This window comes from Neomonachus schauinslandi, chromosome 2, assembly GCF_002201575.2.
Source record: "Neomonachus schauinslandi chromosome 2, ASM220157v2, whole genome shotgun sequence".
Taxonomy (NCBI): domain Eukaryota; kingdom Metazoa; phylum Chordata; class Mammalia; order Carnivora; family Phocidae; genus Neomonachus; species Neomonachus schauinslandi.
Genome location: NC_058404.1, coordinates 74,001,681 through 74,023,182, shown reverse-complemented (window position 1 = coordinate 74,023,182; position 21,502 = coordinate 74,001,681). Strand labels below are relative to the sequence as shown.

General features: G+C 43.8%; 1 protein-coding gene across 1 annotated transcript in view; it reads left to right on the top strand.

Moving 5' to 3' along the window:
- Positions 1 to 456: 456 nt before the first annotated feature.
- Positions 457 to 21,502, top strand: part of TRIM2 (tripartite motif containing 2) — a 104,546-nt gene continuing 83,500 nt past the window's right edge. Inside the window, exon 1 of the mRNA XM_044912865.1 lies at positions 457 to 512. The gene's annotated coding sequence lies outside the window, so the exon portion shown is untranslated. The remainder of the gene's footprint in view (positions 513 to 21,502) is intronic.

The following is a 21,502-nucleotide window of genomic DNA, read 5'->3' as shown; positions in this document are numbered from 1 at the left end:
ACTGGGCACCAACTTGCGTGTTGTTTTCCGGCTCTTTGTGCGGGGATTAGCGGCCGTGCGGGCTTTGGGAATGCTGCGAGGGCCGGGCAACACGTAATCCAGGATTTGCCTCTGCCTCGCGGCTTATGGAAAACAGATGTCTCTCCGCTCTGCGCCTCGGCACGGGATGGAAATGACCAACCAGAGAGCCTTTTGGAACCGGGGACACCGAGCTAAGGGCCTCCAGAATCCAGCGGGGAGGCAGCTTTCCGCCCCCTCCTCCGTTTCTGCCACTTCAGCCCAGCTCTCGGACCACAGCAGGCGGTGAAGCCGCTCCAGCTCCAGACACGGCTCCGGGAGGAGCGGGCGCGGACGGGCGCGCCTGCCGAGGTCGCCTGCCGCCGCCAGGGCCGCGCGCGAGCCAACCCCGGCCCTCGGTGGGGGGGGGGCCGCCATCCGACCGGAGGCGGAGTCGCAGCCCGCCGCCTCCCGCCAGCGCGCCAGTTCTCCGCCGAGCGAGTCGCCCGCGGGCAGTAAGTCAGCGCCGGGGCTGGGGCGGCGCGGCCCGGTCCACCTGGAGCCTTCCGCTCCGGGCCAGGTCCGGGCGGACTGCGGTGTGCGCAGCCTGCCGCGAATCCGCTTCCGGATCCTGCCAGCGGTGCTGCGATGCCAGGCTGGAGCCGGCGCCGGTGGGGACGCTGTCAGCCCGGGCTGCGGAAGTGCTAAGGCTTCTCGCGGCGTCTCACTCAGGCCCGGGCTGGCCGAGGTCCCCCCCACCCCCTCCTTCCGCGGGGGACCGGGCCCCTCTGCCCTGCCTGCAGTATATGTGCACAGCTTCGGAAGTAAAACGGTTAACGTCATTTTGCACCGAGGGCGGGGAGAATGGATATTCTGCGATCTTAAAAGCAGTTGCTTTGATGATTTTTTAAAAAGATGGGTTTCCTCTCCCTCTCTCTCTTAAATTTCGGTCGTTTGGCAAAACGAACTACTCAAATAGATTTCCTTCCTATTAGCTTCCACGCAGCTCAAGTTCATGCTACAGTTCTAGTTTATTAGAGGAGGGAGATGTGGATTTTTGAGGGTTTGCAGAGCTCTTTTTGATGGATATGATTTATTTTGAAAATGCATGCCCCGTGTTGAAAACCCCATGTTGCTGACAAATTGGGGTGGGGAGAAAGGTTTGTCGCATGAAACGCGTGTCAGATCCAAAGCATTCTAGGAACCCCAAATTTGTTCCCACCTGTAATCCAACCCCATAGAGCAACTGGTAGCATTTTTACCCCTCCACTTCCCCAGGAAATCACCAGCCTTAAATTATGAAACAGAGACAGCTTTAGATTCAAATGCTTTTTACATAGCCTAAAGTCCTTAGAGTTCCAGACATCCAAAGATTAGGTTAGCCCTTAGGGAAAGAGGCGTTGTTGTTCTTGTGGTCTATGCAATGCTTTTTTCACTAGACAATTTTTGACCTATAAAAATGGAGATTAAATTTTTCATCAGTATTTTTAGAATGTGGTTATGGGACTGACCCACGATAACTTGAATTTCCAGGTTCCTTTACCAGGGGCGGGGAGGAAGGACTGTGCCCGGGTCACTACCTCCTGGACCTACTTGACCTCTAGTTTCAGATTTCCACTTGATTTCATCCTTGGCAGATGTAGTACCTGCCCTTCAGCTGAAAGAGACAAAAGAGCAGGAAAGATTCAGAACACTTTGACTATCACAACCTCCAGCATTGAGGCAAAGAATTTGAATTCTTTATGACGCACATTAGGTTTCCTTCCTCTGCAAATTCAGGTACATTTAGCAATCAAGGATCAATTTAAAACAACAAAAATTCTCTGCCTTCCTCCTCCCTTAAGGTAGATAGGGATTTGGCTGAGTTGGACAAGGCTACATACATTAATGAAATGTCTTCACGGTGAGATAATTCAGTCATATTCTGGACTAGGTAGAGGGTTAATGCCACACCTCCTCACTCACCCTCGTATGTGCACACTCTTTTCCCTGTGCTCTAGCTTGTCTTTCTACCCTTTTCTACACTATCCCTCTTAGGTACATACATGACTCCATTTTGGATCATGGAATCTAGGATATCATTACCTTTCAGTGTCAAGGTTTGTTTAGATGACAGTGTTCCTTATCCGTATTCTCAGATTTCCCCAAATCCTGCCTTTATTTTCCTGGAAAATTCTATGTCTATTAAATCCTCCATTGGAAGTTCCACCGTATCGTTCAAAAGTAAACATGGCATCTACATCTTGAATTGTTTTTCTTGCATTATCATTTTAAGGCTGTCTTCCATGGTTTCCTCATTGCCTGGTCAGCTTGTTATTTCTGCTTTGTATTGGAACACAAGTGGAAGGAACTTCTCATAAGACACGGAATATGAATGGGGTAGGGAGTCTTCCTGAGAATTAACAGCATAGACTCTGACCTTTTCTTTGGTCTGCCCTTGGATTGAATTCTGTCCTTTGAATTTCTGTCCACCGACTACACTAGAAAGAGCTGGATATTTACCTCCGGGCTCAGGAGTGATCTGTTTATTTGGCCTTTTCAGAGCAGCTGTAATTCACTACTCTCCAAGTGCTGCTCGGTGAGAATTTGCCTGTTCAGGGGAACTAAACCAATCGGGTAATACAGTAATGCCCAAGGAATCTTTGAAAATGCTATCCTGAAATCCTGGGGTGATAACATTATCAGAATTTTCTCCTCTCGCCACTCCACTAAAAATGATACTGCTAGCTTCACCCCAAATCTATCTTGGGTTATAAATTCCCTAAAGACAATTTTTAGCTTAATTTGTTCAGTCCCTAAAAGTTTATGTCGGCAGGTACTGGCAAGACGCTTTTGATGCTGCAGCTAATGATGCGGGTAGGAACAATGACTGCTTTCTTTTGGGTTTCATGAGGTTATACTCCTGGATGTCTGTTTGAGAAGCCTCTCTGAGACTGTTATCTTAAAGGCCTTGAGTCAAGGGGCGCCGGGGTGGCTCAGTTGCTGAAGTGTCGGACTCTTGTTTCAGGTCAGGCCATGATCTCAGGGACCTAAGATCGAGCTCCGCTCTCACCATGGATTCTGCTTGAGATTCTCTCTCTCCCTCTGCCTTCACTCATGCTCTCTCAAAATAAATAAATAAAATCTTAAAAAAAAAAAAAAAAAGAAGCCTTGAGTCAAGGCTGAGGTACTATCATACTCTGTTATCAACATTATTTTTTGTGCCCTTGTATATTAGAACTTGAGACTGACCTGCTAGTTGGAAAGTCTAAATAAGCTCCTGCAAGTCTATGAGTTTAGTTCATTATTTTCTCTGGAAGGGAATAGTAGGTCTTTGATATGGATATAATTTGGTCTTAGCGCTAGAAGAACTGGCAAGTGCAACCTCTGAGATAAGCAAGTAGAGGGGAAAGGAAAGGGAGGAAATTTCCCCTCGATTTCCACCCCCAAACCTCTCAATCCAGAAACCTAAAGTACAAAGAGATTGATGCCTGAAGGCTAAAACCCACACAAAGCTGCCAAACTACCCACCAAAACAGCATGAACCACTGTGTGACAGCCACTCACTTTTATGTGTTTTTTGAGAATTTAGTGGAAATTGAACCTCAGAAACTGAGCTTTCGTAGGCAAATATTTTGTCATACGAATGCTGGTTCTTTCCTGTGTAAAACTATCATTTTTGCATATCCTGCCTGTGAATCTCATCTTAATCCTTGAACAGAAATATCCCCTCCCTAGAATTTTCACTACATCCTTCTTTTTCTGAACATATTGGATGTCTGGATGCAATTTATGTAGGCAGAAGGGCTGGCCAGGAAGATTAGGATGCGTCCTTGAGGCAAACAAAAACACTGTGTCTGTCAGCATCTTTATTAACTTAGGACAGTTTAGAAGTGCTCAAATAGAAGCTGTGGATACAGGTTTGCTTCTGCCTTAACTGCCGGAAAACGAAGGAACCTAAGAAGTGCAGACTTCTGGAACCAGAGCAGTTTGTAGAAATATGCTGGAGGCAGTTGGAATTCTGAAAGGTGATTAGCCTTTTAAATCACTGTCTCCTTATTGTTAATGATTTCCAAGTTTCAGAATGGCTGCTGTTTGAGGGATGTCTTGTTTAGTTTAAATATAGTCACTGATTTAAACCAAAATATCAAGAGAGGCAAAGTCTTGCTGACTGGCTTATCTCCTGTTAGGGAAAGGACTAGCACTTTAGGCCTCTCATTACAGACCCTCAGGCATGATTTTGAAGACCAGGAAGTAAACCAACTGGAAAATCTTTTCGATTAAGACTCCTGAAAAGAGAGATCTGACATGAGACCAAAAATGTGAAGGACTAGACCCATTTTTGTTTCAGATTATTCTGTCCAATCAGGTAGAAGAAAGGAAAGATGTTTTCAAGCCCAGTCTGTCAGCTAACAGGATTATTGGACACATACTATGTTTCAAGCCCCCTGCTTTATGATCTGAAAGGTACAACCGAGTAAAAGGCGAACATCTGCCTTGGAAGCAATTTCAAGCCTCGGTGGTAACTTCAGACATTAGTGCGCATCCTCCTCCCACGTGTGTACTGAGTTCCTCCCCTGGGAAAGCAGGTCCAAGGCTGTGGGAGGACCCTCTTCTATAGTTCAGCTACAACTACTTCCTGACGGAATCATCACGGCCGTTTGACGTGAGATTTGCTTCCGTTGGCAGAGAAAGTTGTGTTCTTGCCTCTTTCAACACAACCTATGTGAAGTGACACTTGCTACATAATCCCAAGAGCCCTATTCGATGCATGCCTCTGTTCCCAGAATGTTTCTTCCCTCGCCACCAAGCAGTTCAGCAGGGGCCAGGCTAGCACCCAAATGACCCACGATGGGGGCATTCCTGGAGGGTAAATGATAGATATCCTTGAACCTCGCCTAAAAAATGAGATCAGGTCTTCTTAAGCATGAAAATAACCTCTCAGACTAAACAAAGCCAGAACTGTCTCTTTTGCTAACCACATGTGATTTATTTAAATTAGTGTTACACATTCAGTAATGGTGTCAGAGCTAGATTATAAAACTGCCTAAAAGAATGAGTTTTCGGGGCTCCTGGGTGGCTCAGTTGGTTAAGCGGCTGCCCTGGGCTTAGGTCATGATCCCAGGGTCCTGGGATCGAGCCCCGCATCGGGCGCCCTGCTCGGCGGAAAGCCTGCTTCTCCCTCTCCCTCTGTCTGCCTCTCTGCCTACTTATGCTCTCTCTATATCTCTGTTAAATAAATAAATAAAAATCTTTAAAAAAAAAAAAAGAATGAGTTTTCTGGGCTTTGCATAGGGATAGAACAAGGCATTAGCCACATTGAATGGGATTTGCATCTTGTTAGCTTGCCTGTGCGTCCTTGACTACCGGACACAATGGGGGTGTGCACGTCTATCTTTGTAGCCGGGCAGTCTGTCGTACAGCAGATGATTCTGTTGGGAATTAAAATAGTGAACTAGAAGCATGAAGAGTGGGGAGGAGGGGGAGAAAAGAGGTAGGAACTTGACGATACTCAAAAGAAGAGGCGCTTGGGGTCAGTCTGATACCGCCCCCCCCCCTTTTTTTGCTGTACTTTTCATCTCCATAACTTAATTATTTTACAACTGGAAGTCTTTTTGTAATTCAAAATCAGTGGTACAGTTGGCCTAAGCCACAGCACAGACGACCTCGGTGCATAGTAATCTCTGCAGTGTTGGCGAGTGAATGGCCTCCGTGCAGCATTGGACCAGCCGGCTCCCCTTGATCGTTCAGCCTATGTTCACTTCACTTACTCCGTGCATTGGATTCTGTTAGGAAAGGCAAAATAATGGCCATTTTAGTCAAAGGAGGAGATTAGAAAAGTGAAGTTCTTATGAAATGTTAGCTTTTCTTGGCTACCCCCTTATTTAGCGTGGCCAATCAGAGGTCACCCCAAGGAAAGTGGATAAAAAGGTATTCAAATGGGCTGGATGTTTGTGTCTTGATTGCTGCAGAAAACAAATGCTGTTTTCTGCAGCAATCAAAATAGGGGCCTTTTGTTTCTAAATCTGAGCCAATAATGAAGCCGCTGATCAAAACCAAATTTAGTAGTATGTGGTCTCCAGATTCCTGGTACCTTTAAAAAGAATTCTTTACAAAGCTCTTTCCATTTTAGAGAAACAATGAATGCTTCATCAGTCTGATGGGCCACACACTCTACAACAAATGAGCCTTAAATAGGAAATCCTCTCTTTTGCCCCACCCAGGTCACACGGAAGCCACACAGTCATGTTGCATGATGGGGTGATGTGACAGGTGCCATTTGCTTAGAGGAAGGATGAGCAGAGGCTAATTGCACTCCTGTAGCTATTTTTCCCTATTTTTGGCTATTAAGTAGCAATTACCCTTGGAGTGTCCTTCATCCCTTTCCTCCTCAAACCTCTCAATCCAGAAACCTAAAGTACAAAGAGATTGATGCCTGAAGGCTAAAACCCATACGAAGCTGCCAAACCACCCACCAAAACAACATGAAAAAATTTAGAAGCCTGGAAAGGGAAGAGGTGAGAGTGAAGGGTGTGGGGGCCCTGTGCAAAGTGCCCCTTTTCCTTGTGACATTTACTCCAATATCTTCACTTCAGCTACAGATCCCACAGAAGAACGTATGTTTTATTCATTTTTAACACAATTTCATTGAGAGAAAAAAAAAACAGGTTTCTCAGGGATTTCCTCGACAAGGATTTTACTTGTGCTCCACGTACATTGTTTTGCTTCAACAAAGATCTGAATTTTTAATAAGCATCTATCACAGACCAAATTCATCCTACTTTCTAAAAAGCCTTTACATATCAGGAGCGGGAAATGTTTAAGAATTTGCTTTGAATAGTTAAAGCAGTTTCTGTCCTAGGAGGAAGGCAGATTTATTGGGTTACGAAATTCTTAATTCCATCTGCATGGGAGCTGGTTTTCATTTGTAATGCAGTACAAAATATTCTTGGCATGTTTGGGGCTTATTTCACACAGGATGCTCCATGCTAGAACTAAATCTAGATAGAACTACATTTCTTTTCCTAGCTTTTTTTTTTTCCTAAGCCATTTTCTCTTCACCAAGTCCCTTGGATAAATGCACTTACCAAAGTGCTGCCAGATCTGTCTATGACTAGGATGGTCTTCAATCTTCATTATTCAGCCATTCTGCCAGTATCTGTTGATGGGTGGTCAGGGAGGCACAGGAGGAGTTCACCAGCAGACCAGAGGGAGGGAGTCATTCCAGGTGGAGACATTCAGACCTCCAGCTTGTGTCCTAGATCTATTTTCTTTTCTTTTTTTAATATTTTATTTATTTATTTGAGAGAGAGAGAGAGATAGAGCACATGAGGGGGGGTGGGGAGGGGGGAGGGGCAGAGGGAGAAGCAGACTCCCCGCTGAGCAAGGAGCCCAATGTTGGGATCCTGAGATCATGACCTGAGCCGAGGGCAGATGCCCAACTGACTGAGCCACCCAGGCGCGTGCGCCGCCCCCCGCTCCCCCGCCTACTTTCCAGTTCCTAGAGATCCAGGGCTCAGCTTTCTGGATTTTACACATAATCTCTGCTGTAATACTTACGTTTTTACTATGCATGCTGTATTTGGTGTCTGCAACCTAAGAATGATCACTTGATTCACTTGAAATCATTGACCTGTGTATAAAGTTCGTAGGACAAATACCGAAGGTGAAGTAAAAGAAAAAGTTGCTGGAACCCCTTAAAGTAGAAACATTTAAATTTTTTTTTAAAGATTATTTATTTATTTATTTGACAGAGAGAGACACAGTGAGAGAGGGAACACAAGCAGGGGGAGTGGGAGAGGGAGAAGCAGGCTTTCCGCGGGAACAGGGATCCCGATGCGGGGCTGGATCCCAGGATCCTGGGATCATGACCTGAGCCGAAGGCAGATGCTTAACGACTGAGCCACCCAGGCACCCCGAAACATTTAAATTTAACAACAACAACAACAAGTCTAAATTCATATGGCTGGTTTTGTAAGGAAGGTTTGGGGGTTTTATTTTTATCTTTATTCTTCTGACAAGATTTTATTTAAATTCAAGATAGTTAACATATAGTGTAGTATTCGTTTCAGGAGTAGAATTTAGTGATTCATCACTTCCATTTCACACCGAGTACTCATCACAAGTGCCCTCCTTAATGTACATCACTCACTTAGCCCATCCTCCACCCACCTCCTCTCCAGCAGCCCTCAGTTTGTTCTCTCTAGTCTCTTATGATTTGCCTCCCTCTCTGTTTGTTGTTTGTTTGTTTATTATGTTCAGTTAGCCACTGTATAGTACATAATTAGTCCGTGATGCAGTGTTCAACCATTCATTAGTTATGTATACACCCAGTGCTAATCACAGCACGTGCCCTCCTCAATACCTATCACCCTGTTACCCCTCCCCTTACCCCCCTTACCTCTGAAACCCCAGATTGTTTCTCGGGGTCCATAGTCTCTCATGGTTCATCTCCCTCTCTGATTTCTCCCCCTTTGGATTTCCCTCCCTTCCCTATGGTCCTCCATGCTATTGCTTATGTTCCACATATGAGTGAAACCATATGATAATTGTCTTTCTCAGTTTGACTTACTTCACTTAGCATAATCCCCTCCAGTTCCATCCATGCCAATGCAAATGGTGGGTATTCATCATTTCTGATGGCTGAATAATATTCCATCGTGTATATGTAGGTTTGGGGGTTTTAGGATGTGAATACTAACCAAATACTTGGAGTCTGTATACTACTAAATCTCATCCTCATTGGAAATTGGAGTAACGGTTTGGCTCCTCCTTGTTTCAATATGCTCATGGAATGAACCATATTGGAATTCTAAATTGACAGAGATTGACTTGCTGTTTGTATTACAGGCAGATGTAGCAATTCTTGGTTAACTTTCAGTCTTAAAACCGGTAGAATACAATGGCAAAAGCAAAACAAAACATTAAACTCTTGAATTAGGCATAATGTATTGTCTTGTGGATTTATTGCACCAGAGCTGATTATGACAGGGCCTGTCTTTTATTTCTTCCAAAAGTCTGGGACCCTGCATGCCTTAGGTAAACTGAGGTGACTGTATGCTATCTATCTTTTATTTATGAAGATGACCCCGCTGACCCACCAGGATGTGCTCTGCAGCTTTCTCCATCCTTCCGCTCACTCTGTATTAGTCAGGAAAATTATTGGTCCCTGTAGCATGAATCTAGAAGAAGAACCAGCTCGCTTGGCTCACGTGCATGATTTCATCAGCATAGCAACTAACTAGCTGTGCTAAATTGGCACTGAGATGATAATAATGATTTAATCTCATATTTGAGCACATCTTTACCTTTTTAAAAAATTTTTTATTGTTATGTTAATCACCATACATTACATCATTAGTTTTTGACGTAGTGTTCCATGATTCACTGTTTGTGCATAACACCCAGTGCTCCATGCAGAACGTGCCCTCTTTAATACCCATCACCAGGCTAACCCATCCTCCCAACCCCCTCCCCTCTAGAACCCTCAGTTTGTTTTTCAGAGTCCATCGTCTCTCATGGTTCGTCTCCCCCTCCGATTTCCCCCCCTTCATTCTTCCCATCCTGCTATCTTCTTCTTCTTTTTTTTTTCTTAACATATATTGCATTATTTGTTTCAGAGGTACAGATCTGTGATTCAACAGTCTTGCACCATTCACAGCACTCACCATAGCACATACCCTCCCCAGTGTCTATCATCCAGTCACCCCATCCCTCCCACCCCACCCCCCCACTCCAGCAACCCTCAGTTTGTTTCCTGAGATTAAGAATTCCTCATATCAGTGAGGTCATATGATAATTGTCTTTCTCTGATTGACTTATTTCGCTCAACATAATACCCTCCAGTTCCATCCATGTTGTTGCAAATGGCAAGATTTCATTCCTTTTGATGGCTGCATAATATTCCATTGTATATATATACCACATCTTCTTTATCCATTCATCTGTTGATGGACACCTTGGCTCTTTCCACAGTTTGGCTATTGTGGACATTGCTGCTATAAACATCGGGGTGCACGTACCCCTTCGGATACCTACATTTGTATCTTTGGGGTAAATACCCAGTAGTGCAATGGCTGGATCGTATGGTTGCTCTATTTTCAACTTTTTGAGGAACGTCCATACTGTTTTCCAGAGTGGTTGCACCAGCTTGCATTCCCACCAACAGTGTAGGAGGGTTCCCCTTTCTCCGCATCCCCGCCAACATCTGTCGTTTCCTGACTTGTTAATTTTAGCTATTCTGACTGGTGTGAGGTGGTACCTCATTGAGGTTTTGATTTGGATTTCCCTGATGCCGAGTGATGTTGAGCACTTTTTCATGTGTCCGTTGGCCATTTGGATGTCTTCTTTGGAAAAATGTCTGTTCCTGCCTTCTGCCCATGTCTTCTGCCCATTTCTTGATTGGATTATTTGTTCTTTGGGTGTTTAGTTTGATAAGTTCTTTATGGATTTTGGATACTAGCCCTTTATCTGATATGTCATTTGCAAATCTCTACTCCCATTCTGTCGGTTGTCTTTTGGTTTTGTTGACTGTTTCCTTTGCTGTGCAAAAGCTTTTTATCTTGATGGAAGTCCTAATAGTTCATTTTTGCCCTTGCTTCCCTTGCCTTTGGCGATGTTTCTAGGAAGAAGTTGCTGTGGCTGAGGTCGAAGAGGTTGCTGCCTGTGTTCTCTTTTAGGATTTTGATGGACTCCTGTCTCACATTGAGGTCTTTCATCCATTTTGAGTCTATTTTTGTGCGTGGTGTAAGGAAATGGTCCAGTTTCATTCTTCTGCATGTGGTTATCCAATTTTCCCAACACCATTTGTTGAAGAGACTGTCTTTTTTCCATTGGACATTCTTTCCTGCTTTGTCAAAGATGAGTTGACCATAGAGTTGAGGGTCCATTTCTGGGCTCTCTATTCTGTTCCATTGATCTATGTGTCTGTTTTTGTACCATACTGTCTTGATGATGACAGCTTTGTAATAGAGCTGGAAGTCCGGAATTGTGATGCCGCCAGCTTTGCTTTTCTTTTTCAACATTCCTCTGGCTATTCGGGGTCTTTTCTGGTTCCATACAAATTTTAGGATTATTTGTTCCATTTCTTTGAAAAAAGTGGATGGTATTTTGATGGGGGTTGCATTGAATGTGCAGATTGCTCTAGGTAGCATTGACATCTTCACAATATTTGTTCTTCCAATCCATGAGCATGGAACGTTTTTCCATTTCTTTGTGTCTTCCTCAATTTCTTTCATGAGTATCCTATAGTTTTCTGAGTACAGATCCTTTGCCTCTTTGGTTAGATTTATTCCTAGGTATCTTATGGTTTTGGGTGCAATTATAAATGGGATCGACTCCTTAATTTCTCTTTCTTCAGTCTTGTTGTTGGTGTATAGGAATGCCACTGATTTCTGTGCATTGATTTTATATCCTGCCACTTGACTGAATTCCTGTATGAGTTCTAGCAGTTTTGGGGTAGAGTCTTTTGGGTTTTCCACATAAAGTATCATATCATCTGCAAAGTGTGAGAGTTTGACTTCTTCTTTGCCAATTTGGATGCCTTCTTTTTCTTTTTGTTGTCTGATTGCTGTGGCTAGGACTTCTAATACTATGTTGAATAGCAGTGGTGATAGTGGACATCCCTGCCATGTTCCTGACCTTAGGGGGGAAGCTCTCAGTTTTTCCCCATTGAGAATGATATTTGCTGTAGGTTTTTCATAGATGGCTTTTATGATATTGAGGTATGTACCCTCGATCCCTATACTCTGAAGAGTTTTGATCAAGAAAGGATGATGTACTTTGTCAAATGCTTTTTCTGCATCTATTGAGAGGATCATATGATTCTTGTTCTTTCTTTTGTTAATGTATTGTATCATGTTGATTGATTTGCAGATGTTGAACCAACCTTGCAGCCCAGGGATAAATCCCACTTGGTCGTGGTGAATAATCCTTTTAATGTACTGTTGGATCCTATTGGCTAGTATTTTGGTGAGAATTTTTGCATCCATGTTCATCAGGGATATTGGTCTGTAATTCTCCTTTTTGATGGGGTCTTTGTCTGGTTTGGGGATCAAGGTAATGGTGGCCTCATAAAATGACTTTGGAAGTTTTCCTTCCATTTCTATTTTTTGGAACAGTTTCAGAAGAATAGGTATTAATTCTTCTTTAAATGTTTGGTAGAATTCCCCTGGGAAGCCATCTGGCCCTGGGCTTTTGTTTTTTGGGAGATTTTTGATGACTGCTTCAATTTCCTTAGTGGTTATAGGTCTATTCAGGTTTTCTATTTCTTCCTGGTTCAGTTTTGGTAGTTGATACATCTCTAGGAATGCATCCATTTCTGTCAGGTTATCTAATTTGCTGGCATAGAGTTGCTCATAATATGTTCTTATAATTGTTTGTATTTCTTTGGTGTTGTTTGTGATCTCTCCTCTTTCATTCATGATTTTGTTGATTTGGGTCCTTTCTCTTTTCTTTTTGATAAGTCTGGCCAGGGGTTTATCAATCTTCTTAATTCTTTCAAAGAACGAGCTCCTAGTTTCTTTGATCTGTTCTACTGTTCTTTTGGTTTCTATTTCATTGATTTCTGCTCTGATCTTTATTATTTCTCTTCTCCTGCTGCGTTTAGGCTTTATTTGCTGTTCTTTCTCCAGCTCCTTTAGGTGTAGGGTTAAGTTGTGTGCTTGAGACCTTTCCTGTTTCTTGAGAAAGGCTTGTATTGCTATATACTTTCCTCTTAGGACTGCCTTTGCTGCATCCCAAAGATTTTGAACAGTTGTGTTTTCATTTTCATTGGTTTCCATGAATTTTTAAAATTCTCCTTTAATTTCCTGGTTGGCCCATTCACTCTTTAGTAGGATGCTCTTTAGCCTCCATGTATTTGAGTTCTTTCCAACTTTCCTCTTGTGATTGAGTTCTAGTTTCAAAGCATTTTGGTCTGAAAATAGGCAGGGAATGATCCCAATCTTTTGGTACTGGTTGAGACCTGATTTATGACCTAGGATGTGATCGATTCTGGAGAATGTTCCATGGGCACTAGAGAAGAATGTGTATTCTGTTGCTTTGGGATGGAATGTTCTGAATATGTCTGTGAAGTCCATTTGGTCCAGTGTGTCATTTAAAGTCTTTATTTCCTGGTTGATCTTTTGCTTAGATGATCTGTCCATTTCAGTGAGGGAGGTGTTAAAGTCCCCCATTATTATTGTATTGTTGTCAATGTGTTTCTTTGCTTTTGTTATTAATTGGCTTATATAATTGGCTGCTCCCATGTTAGGGGCATAGATATTTACAATTGTTAGATCTTCTTGTTGGATAGACCCTTTAAGTAGGGTATAGTGTCCTTCCTCATCTGTTATTACAGTCTTTGGTTTAAAATCTAATTTGTCTGATATAAGGATTGCCACCCCAGCTTTCTTTTGGTGTCCATTAGCATGGTAAATGGTTTTCCACCCCCTCACTTTCAATCTAGGGGTGTCTTTGGGTCTAAAATGAGTCTCTTGCAGACAGCATATCGATGGGTCCTGTTTTTTAGTCCAATCTGATAGCCTGTGTCTTTTGATTGGGGCATTTAGCCCATTTACATTCAGGGTAACTATTGAAAGATATGAATTTAGTGCCGTTGTATTGCCTGTAAGGTGACTGTTACTGTATATTGTCTGTGTTCCTTTCTGGTCTATGTTACTTTTAGGCTCTCTCTTTGCTTAGAGGACCCCTTTCAATATTTCTTGTAGGGCTGGTTTCATGTTTGCAAATTCCTTTAGTTTTTGTTTGTCCTGGAAGCTTTTTATCTCTCCTTCTATTTTCAATGACAGCCTAGCTGGATATAGTATTCTTGGCTGCATATTTTTCTCATTTAGTGCTCTGAATATATCCTGCCAGTCCTTTCTGGCCTGCCAGGTCTCTGTGGATAGGTCTGTTGCCAATCTAATGTTTCTACCCTTGTAGGTTACAGATCTCTTGTCCTGAGCTGCTTTCAGGATTTTCTCTTTGTCTCTGAGACTTGTAAGTTTTACTATTAGATGTCGGGGTGGTGACCTATTTTTATTGATTTTGAGAGGGGTTCTCTGTGCTTCCTGGATTTTGATGCCTGTTTCCTTCCCCAAATTAGGGAAGTTCTCTACTATAATTTGCTCCGATATACCTTCTGCCCCTCTCTCTCTTTCTTCTTCTTCTGGAATCCCACTTATTCTAATGTTGTTTCGTCTTATGGTATCGCTAATCTCTCGAATTCTGCCCTCATGATCCAGTAGTTGTTTATCTCTCTTTTTCTCAGCTTCTTTATTCTCCATCATTTGGTCTTCTATATCACTGATTCTCTCTTCTGCCTCATTTATCCTAGCAGTTGGCGCCCCCATTTTTGATTGCACCTCATTAATAGCCTTTTTGATTTCGACTTGGTTAGATTTTAGTTCTTTTATTTCTCCAGAAAGGGTTTCTCTAATAACTTCCATGCTTTTTTCAAGCCCAGCTAGTATCTTTAAAGTGATGATTCTGAACTCTAGATTCGACATCGTACTATGTCCGTATTGAGTAGGTCCCTGGCAGTCAGTCCTACCTCTTGTTCTTTTTGTTGAGGTGATTTTTTTCCGTCTTGTCATTTTGTGCAGAGGAGAATAGATTAATGAGAGAACAAAATGCTAACAGGGTAACAACATCCCGAGAAAATATACTCTAAACAAATCAGAAAAGACCTGAAGCTGGGGGAAAAGAAAGGGAAAGAAAGAAAAAAGAAAAGAAAAAAAAAAAGAAAATGAAAAAGATAAAAACAAACAAAAACAGAATAAAACCAAAAAAACCAGAATATGATCAAATATGATCAGGCTGGTGCATAGATCAGTGCCACACACTAGATTTTGGGTGTATTTTGGTCTGTTAGAAGAAAGTGCCTCCCAAAATTTTAAAGAAAGAAAAACTTATATACATACAAAAATAAGGGTTGATATGATGAAGGGATGGAATATGACTGTAAAGATGAAAATTATAAAAAATTTTATAAAAGGAATTGATAAGAAGTTGTTTGAAAAAAGAAAGAAGAGAATTTAAAAAAAAAAAGGGAGAGAATGTGATCAGGCAGGAGAGTAGAACAAAACCATACACTAGAGATTTAAGGTATATTTTGATCTGTTAGAAGAAACTATCTCAAAATTTTAAAGAGAGAACAACTTATATATATATGCCAAAAATAAGGGTAACTACTATGAAGGGATAGAATATGACTCTAAAAATGAAAAATAAAAATGTTTTTTAAAAACGGGATTGATAAGATGTTGGTTGTAAAAGGGAAAAAGTGGGCATCATGTTGCCCGATTTCAAGCTATATTACAAAGCAGTGATCACCAAGACAGCATGGTACTGGCACAAAAACAGACATACAGACCAATGGAACAGAATAGAGAACCCAGATATGGACCCTCAACTCTATGGTCAAATAATCTTTGACAAAGCAGGAAAAAACATGCAATGGAAAAAAGACAGTCTCTTCAATAAATGGTGCTGGGAAAATTGGACAGACACATGCAGAAGAATGAAACTTGACCATTCTCTAACACCATTCACAAAGATAAACTCAAAGTGGATGAAAGACCTCAATGTGAGACAGGAATCCATCAAAATCCTAGAGGAGAACATAGGCAGTAACCTCTTTGACATCAACCACAGCAACTTCTTTCAGGATACATCTCCAAAAGCTAGCGAAACAAAAGCAAAAATGAACTTTTGGGACTTCATCAAGCTAAAAAGCTTCTGCACAGCAAAGGAAACAGTCAACAAAACAAAGAGGCAACCAACAGAATGGGAGAAGATATTTGCAAATGACACTACAGATAAAGGGCTGGTATCCAAAATCTATAAAGAACTTCTCAAACTCAACACCCAAAAAACAAATAATCAAGTCAAAAAGTGGGCAGAAGAGATGAACAGACACTTCTCTGAAGAAGACATACAAATGGCTAACAGACACATGAAAAAATGTCCATCATCATTAGCCATCAGGGAAATCCAAATCAAAACCACACTGAGATACCACCTTACACCAGTTAGAATGGCAAAAATGGACAGGGCAAGAAACAACAAATGTTGGAGAGGTTGTGGAGAAAGGGGAACCCTCTTACACTGTTGGTGGAAATGCAAGTTGGTACAGCCACTTTGGAAAACAGTGTGGAGGTTCCTCAAAAATTTAAAAATAGAGCTACCCTATGACCCAGCAACTGCACTACTGGGTATTTACCCCAAAGACACAGATGTAGTGAAAAGAAGGGCCATATGCACCCCAACGTTCATAGCAGCAATGTCCGCAATAGCCAAACTGTGGAAAGAGCCGAGATGCCCTTCAACAGATGAAAAGATAAAGAAGATGTGGTCCATATATACAATGGAATATTACTCAGCCATCAGAAAAGATGAATACCCAACTTTTACATCAACATGGATGGGACTGGAGGAGATTATGCTAAGTGAAATAAGTCAAGCAGAGAAAGTCAATTATCATATGGTTTCACTTATTTGTGGAACATAAGGAATAACATGGAGGACATTAGGAGAAGGAAGGGAAAAATGGGGGGGCGGAATTGGAGGGAGAGATGAACCATGAGAGACTATGGACTCTGAGAAACAAACAGGGTTTTAGAGGGGAGGGGGGAGGGGGGATTGGTTAGCCCGGTGATGGGTATTAAGGAGGGCACATACTGCATGGAGCACTGGGTGTTACACGAAAACAATGGATCGTGGATCACTACATCAAAAACTAATGATGTATTGTATGGTGACTAACATAACATAATAAAATTTAAAAAAAGAAAAGAAAAAGGGAAAAAGAAAAATTCCAAAAAAAAAAGAGTTAAAAAAAAATTAATTTTGAAAGACTAAAGAATCATGGGAAAAAAGCCATGAATTCTATGTGCTGTATTCCCCTAGCGCTGGAGTTCTGCCGTTCTCATTGATCAGTAAACTTGGTCTTGGCTGGTTGTTCTTGCTGACCTTCTGGGGGAGGGTCCTGTTGCCATGGTTCCCAAATGTCTTTGCCGGAGTTGGAATTGCCCTGCCCTTGCCTGCTCAGGGCTAAGTAATGTGCTCGGGTTTGCTCTCGGGAGCTTTTGTTCCCTGCAAGCTTTCCTATGGCTTTGGAGGACGAGAGTGAAAATCGCGGCCTCCCAATCTCCGCCCCGGAGGAGCCGAGAACTCGGGGCCCCGCTCCTCAGTGAGCCCCCAGAGAAAAGCCGTCAGTCACTCCCATCTCCCCAGTCTCCAGCCGCACCCCGTGCTCACCCGGCCTGTGACCGCACGTTTCTATCTCTGGCACCCGACCCCATGTGGAGTCTCCAAACCCAGCAGATCCCTGCGGTGCACTCCCGTGCGGCTCCTCCCGGGGCAGGAAGAGGAATCTCCCCGGATCTGCTGTTTGTTGGGTCCCTGCTGGAGGAGCAGTGGCCCGACTGTGCCGCGGATCACGGTTTATGGCAACCCCGAGCTGAGAGCCCGCGCCTGGGCTCCGCCTCTGCAGCCGGCTTCCCTGCTCCGATACCTGGGAGCTCTGCCACACTCAGGCACCCCCGGTCTTTCTGTGACCCCGAGGGTCCTGAGACCACACTGTCCCGGAGGGTTCCACCCCCCGCTTAGCCACCAGAGTGACGTCCCTCGGTGGAGCAGACTTTTAAAAGTTCCGATTTTGTGCTCCGCGGCTCTATCACTTGCCAGAAGCGGCCGCCGGAGGCCCCTCCCCCGCCGTCTATCCTCCCGAATATCGCCTCGGATTCACTTCTCCGCACGTCCTACCTTCCAGAAAGTGGTCGCTTTTCTGATGAGAGAGTTGTTGTTATTCTTTTCTTCGATCTCCTGTTGAGTTTGTAGGTGTTCAGAATGGTTTGATCCCTATCCAGCTGAATTCCTGGGACCAGACGAAATCCAGGTCTCCTACTCCTCTGCCATCTTTCACATCTTTACCTTTTAACAATCACTTTCACATAAATTATTCCATCTTACCTTTACAATGACTCTGAGAGATAATATTTTAGAGATGAGGAAACCAAGACTCTAAGAAGTCCAGTGACTTTTCCAGTAAAGGAGGAGTTAGGACTCACACCTACGATGTCCGTCTCACTGAACCAAAATGTGCAGTAAAACTTGATTGGATGACATATGATAAAATAACACAAAAAGCTCTAGATGAAAGGATGTTTTATCAAGGAAGCAAATCTAGGATGGTGTCTGGAAGAATGGTTTTCAGTAGAGAATAGCCACTTAAAAAATTTTTTTTTAAAGATTTTATTTATTTATTTGACAGAGACAGAGACAGCGAGAGTAGGAACACAAGCAGGGGGAGTGGGGAGGGAGAAGCAGGCTTCCCGCTGAGCCGGGAGCCCGATGTGGGGCTCGATCCCAGGGACCCTGGGATCATGACCTGAGCCGAAGGCAGTCGCTTGACCAACTGAGCCACCCAGGCTCCCCTAGCCACTTAAAATTTAACTCTAAACATGAGAATACACAAGAAACCATTAGGGAGCTATGTAAACAAGACACAATCAAGTGTCAACTTATATGATATAGATGAGAAGCACAATGACGATTCAGAGAAGAGAGAGAAGAACATAGGCCGAGAAAGCAGGGACAGTATAATTGAGGAAGAGGGATGAAAGAGCTTAAAGAATGTCAAGATTGAGATGGAAGAGAGAAGCGGGTAGGGCATGCTAGGCTGGGAACATCCCAAGCAAGGGTAGAGAGCCATAGTCCAGGTGGAGATTAACAGGGAGACACCTTTGATTGGAGGAGGGACTGACCAGTAAGTCTAGGTAGGGAAGTCTTGGGAATTAAGGTTGAATAGAGAGGATGGGGCCACACCAAAGAGGATCTGTAGTGCCAGACAGTGAAATGTGAACTGATATTTGGGTGCCGTAGTGTGTGGGTGGGGTTGGTTCTTTCTGAGGGCTGTGAGGGAGAATCTGTTGTGCCTCTCTCCTGACTTCTGGTGGCCTCATCATTCCCTGGCTTGGAGGGGGTATTCTGCTTGTGTCTTCCTTGTATGTATGTCTCTGTGTCCAGTGCCCCCCTTTTACAAGGACACCAGTCATACTGCATTAGGACCCCCCCAGTGACCTCATTTTAACTTGATTACCTTTGGGGAGACCTATTTCCAAATAAGATCACATTCTCAGATATGGGGGGCTTCAACATAAATTTTTCAGGGGGACAAATTCAGCCCATAACAGGAGCCTTTAAAGAGTATTGAGCTGCAGAGTAAGGGGGAGAAAGGTTGTTTCAGTAAAGATGCACTATCAACAGAATGCAGAACACGCTGCGGGGAAGGAAGGGAGCCATGGACTGGGAGTGGAGGATGGAGAGAAGGTAGGTAAAATCTGCAGACATTTTAAAGGAAGAGTTGAAAAGATTTAGGTAGTTGCAATGCTAATACATTATAAGTCAAGAACGCAACAGTTTCCAGAGCACTCTACCTCCTTTGGTCTTGATGACACAGAAGGCTGAGTGGTGTCTCTGGGGTTTCTGGTCTGGGAGAAGGGCTGGTAGGGAGGTCATCGGCACCGTTAAGGGTAGCTGGCAAAGGGAGGAGGTGAGTGGGGACAGAGCTGAGTGCAGATGTCCACGGGCGTCACTGGTGATCTGAACCATGGGTCCTCTCTCCGAGTCATAGATCTGGGGAGTCGAACACGTTCCAGGGGTCCTTTGGGCCTTGGGAGTGGGGAGATCTCTGAGGGAGAGAATTTAGAGAAAGAGAAAGCAGTAGGCTTGGTATTGGGGCACATTCCCAGAGTTAGCGGATTACTAGTGAGCCAAAGCCGCATTTAAAGAGGCAGAGGAGAAACTGCCAAGGTCTCTACCTCCAAAGCTGAAAAGAAAGACCATTTCGTGGGGAAGTTTCAGCGCTGGGAGCCACAAGAAGGTGGGAGGAGAACAGGAAGAGACCTGGCTGGGGACCAACTGTGGGGAAGACTTTGGGTTTATCTACTATGGGCAGCGGAAGGAGAAAGTGTCAGGGAGAGGAAGGGAGGCAGAGGCCGGCCTTCCCAGGGTGGCAGGATCAAGGAAAGGGTCAGGGGGCTTTTATTTTGCAGCCGTGTTTCTGAGATGCAGTTTATGTAGAGTAGCATCACCCCTCCTAGTGTTCAATTCTGGGAGCTTTGACAATGCCCACTGCTGGGGAGCCAGCACCACTCTCAAGACAGAGAACAGTTACGTCACCCCCATCATTCCTTCAGGCTGAGGGGCTTTTCTAGAGGGTACTCGTGTGCGTTTGAAGCCAGAGGGTAGGGGAGCCCTGCTAAAGGAGAAAGCGATGGTGCTAAAGAGGGAAGGAAGGGTTAACTGGGGGAGTGAGGCCCCGGAGGTGGCCAGGAGCCAGATGGGCCACTCAGAAGGCATTAATTCTAGCAAAAAGGAACATTTCCCCTCTTCCCGTGAAGTGGCAGGAAGGACGAATGTGTACATTCAGGGTCTATGATACATTTGGGGGGTGAATTCCTTGAGTCCTGCCAACAAAACCGTTTCCCACTGAGCAAGATGTTAAATGTCATATTCCATCACTTCTGCCTTGGCGGTATTATTTCCTATTGCAGTGACTGTCCGCAGGAATTAATCAAAATGGAGGGCAGGCCCATGGCTGCTTTTCTTTGGGCTGTGTGCCCAAATCCTGCTGCCGTGTAATACTGTAGCAATTGTAGGACCAACCCTTCAAAATTCTCCAAAGTTAAGGGCATCTGCAGCTTTTCCTGTTCCATACAGTGGAAAACCCTGGCAGCCAAAATGGCTTCAATCCCCATAAATGCGTGTGACAGCCATAAATGACTCACTGCTGAAGAGCCAGCTTCCACAGACGTGTCCTCCGGGCATGATTTGTTGGAAGAGATTCACTTCTCATCTTGTTCTGCCTTTAACTTAAAAATCACCCTGCAGTGAATTTCCCTTCTAACATCTGTGATGTCACGTACATTGCCTCATCTCGGCTGTCCCACTGCCATCACCCGAGTCAGGGGTGGGAGTCTCCAACTGTGGGTTTCAAGAGTGCGTTGGGAATCACATTGTGGGCTGTAACCAGCCTACTTCAAAAGTGAAGTAGAACAAGAAACAGCAGAGGGCTCAGTGGGATCTGATGCAACTTATGTTTCAGGGAAGTATGTATATCTGTACCAAACGGCAACATAAAATATGTCTCTACTGTGGATCACAGGCACAAACATTTGGCAAGTTAAGGTGTAGAAGTGTGTGGATCCTCTACCAATACTGTGGCCCTAGGCAGGTTACTGAACGTCCTTGTGGCTAACTAACTAGATCCATAGTCTGTAAAATGGGGATAATAACAGTATCTATCTCATATGGTTGTTGAAAGGATTAAAGAGAAAATGCATGAAAAGCATTATGGACTGCGCCTGGTTAGTGGTCAATGCTTATTATTACGATCTCTTTTCCTGCCCAAATTTCCAGCTCAAATCTTTGTTTCCTACCTAGACCTTTCTTCTGAGCCTAGAATTGTGAACCTAGCAGCCCGTTTGACGTCTCCACATGATGGTCCCACGGTCATTTCCAACTCAACATATCCAAACTT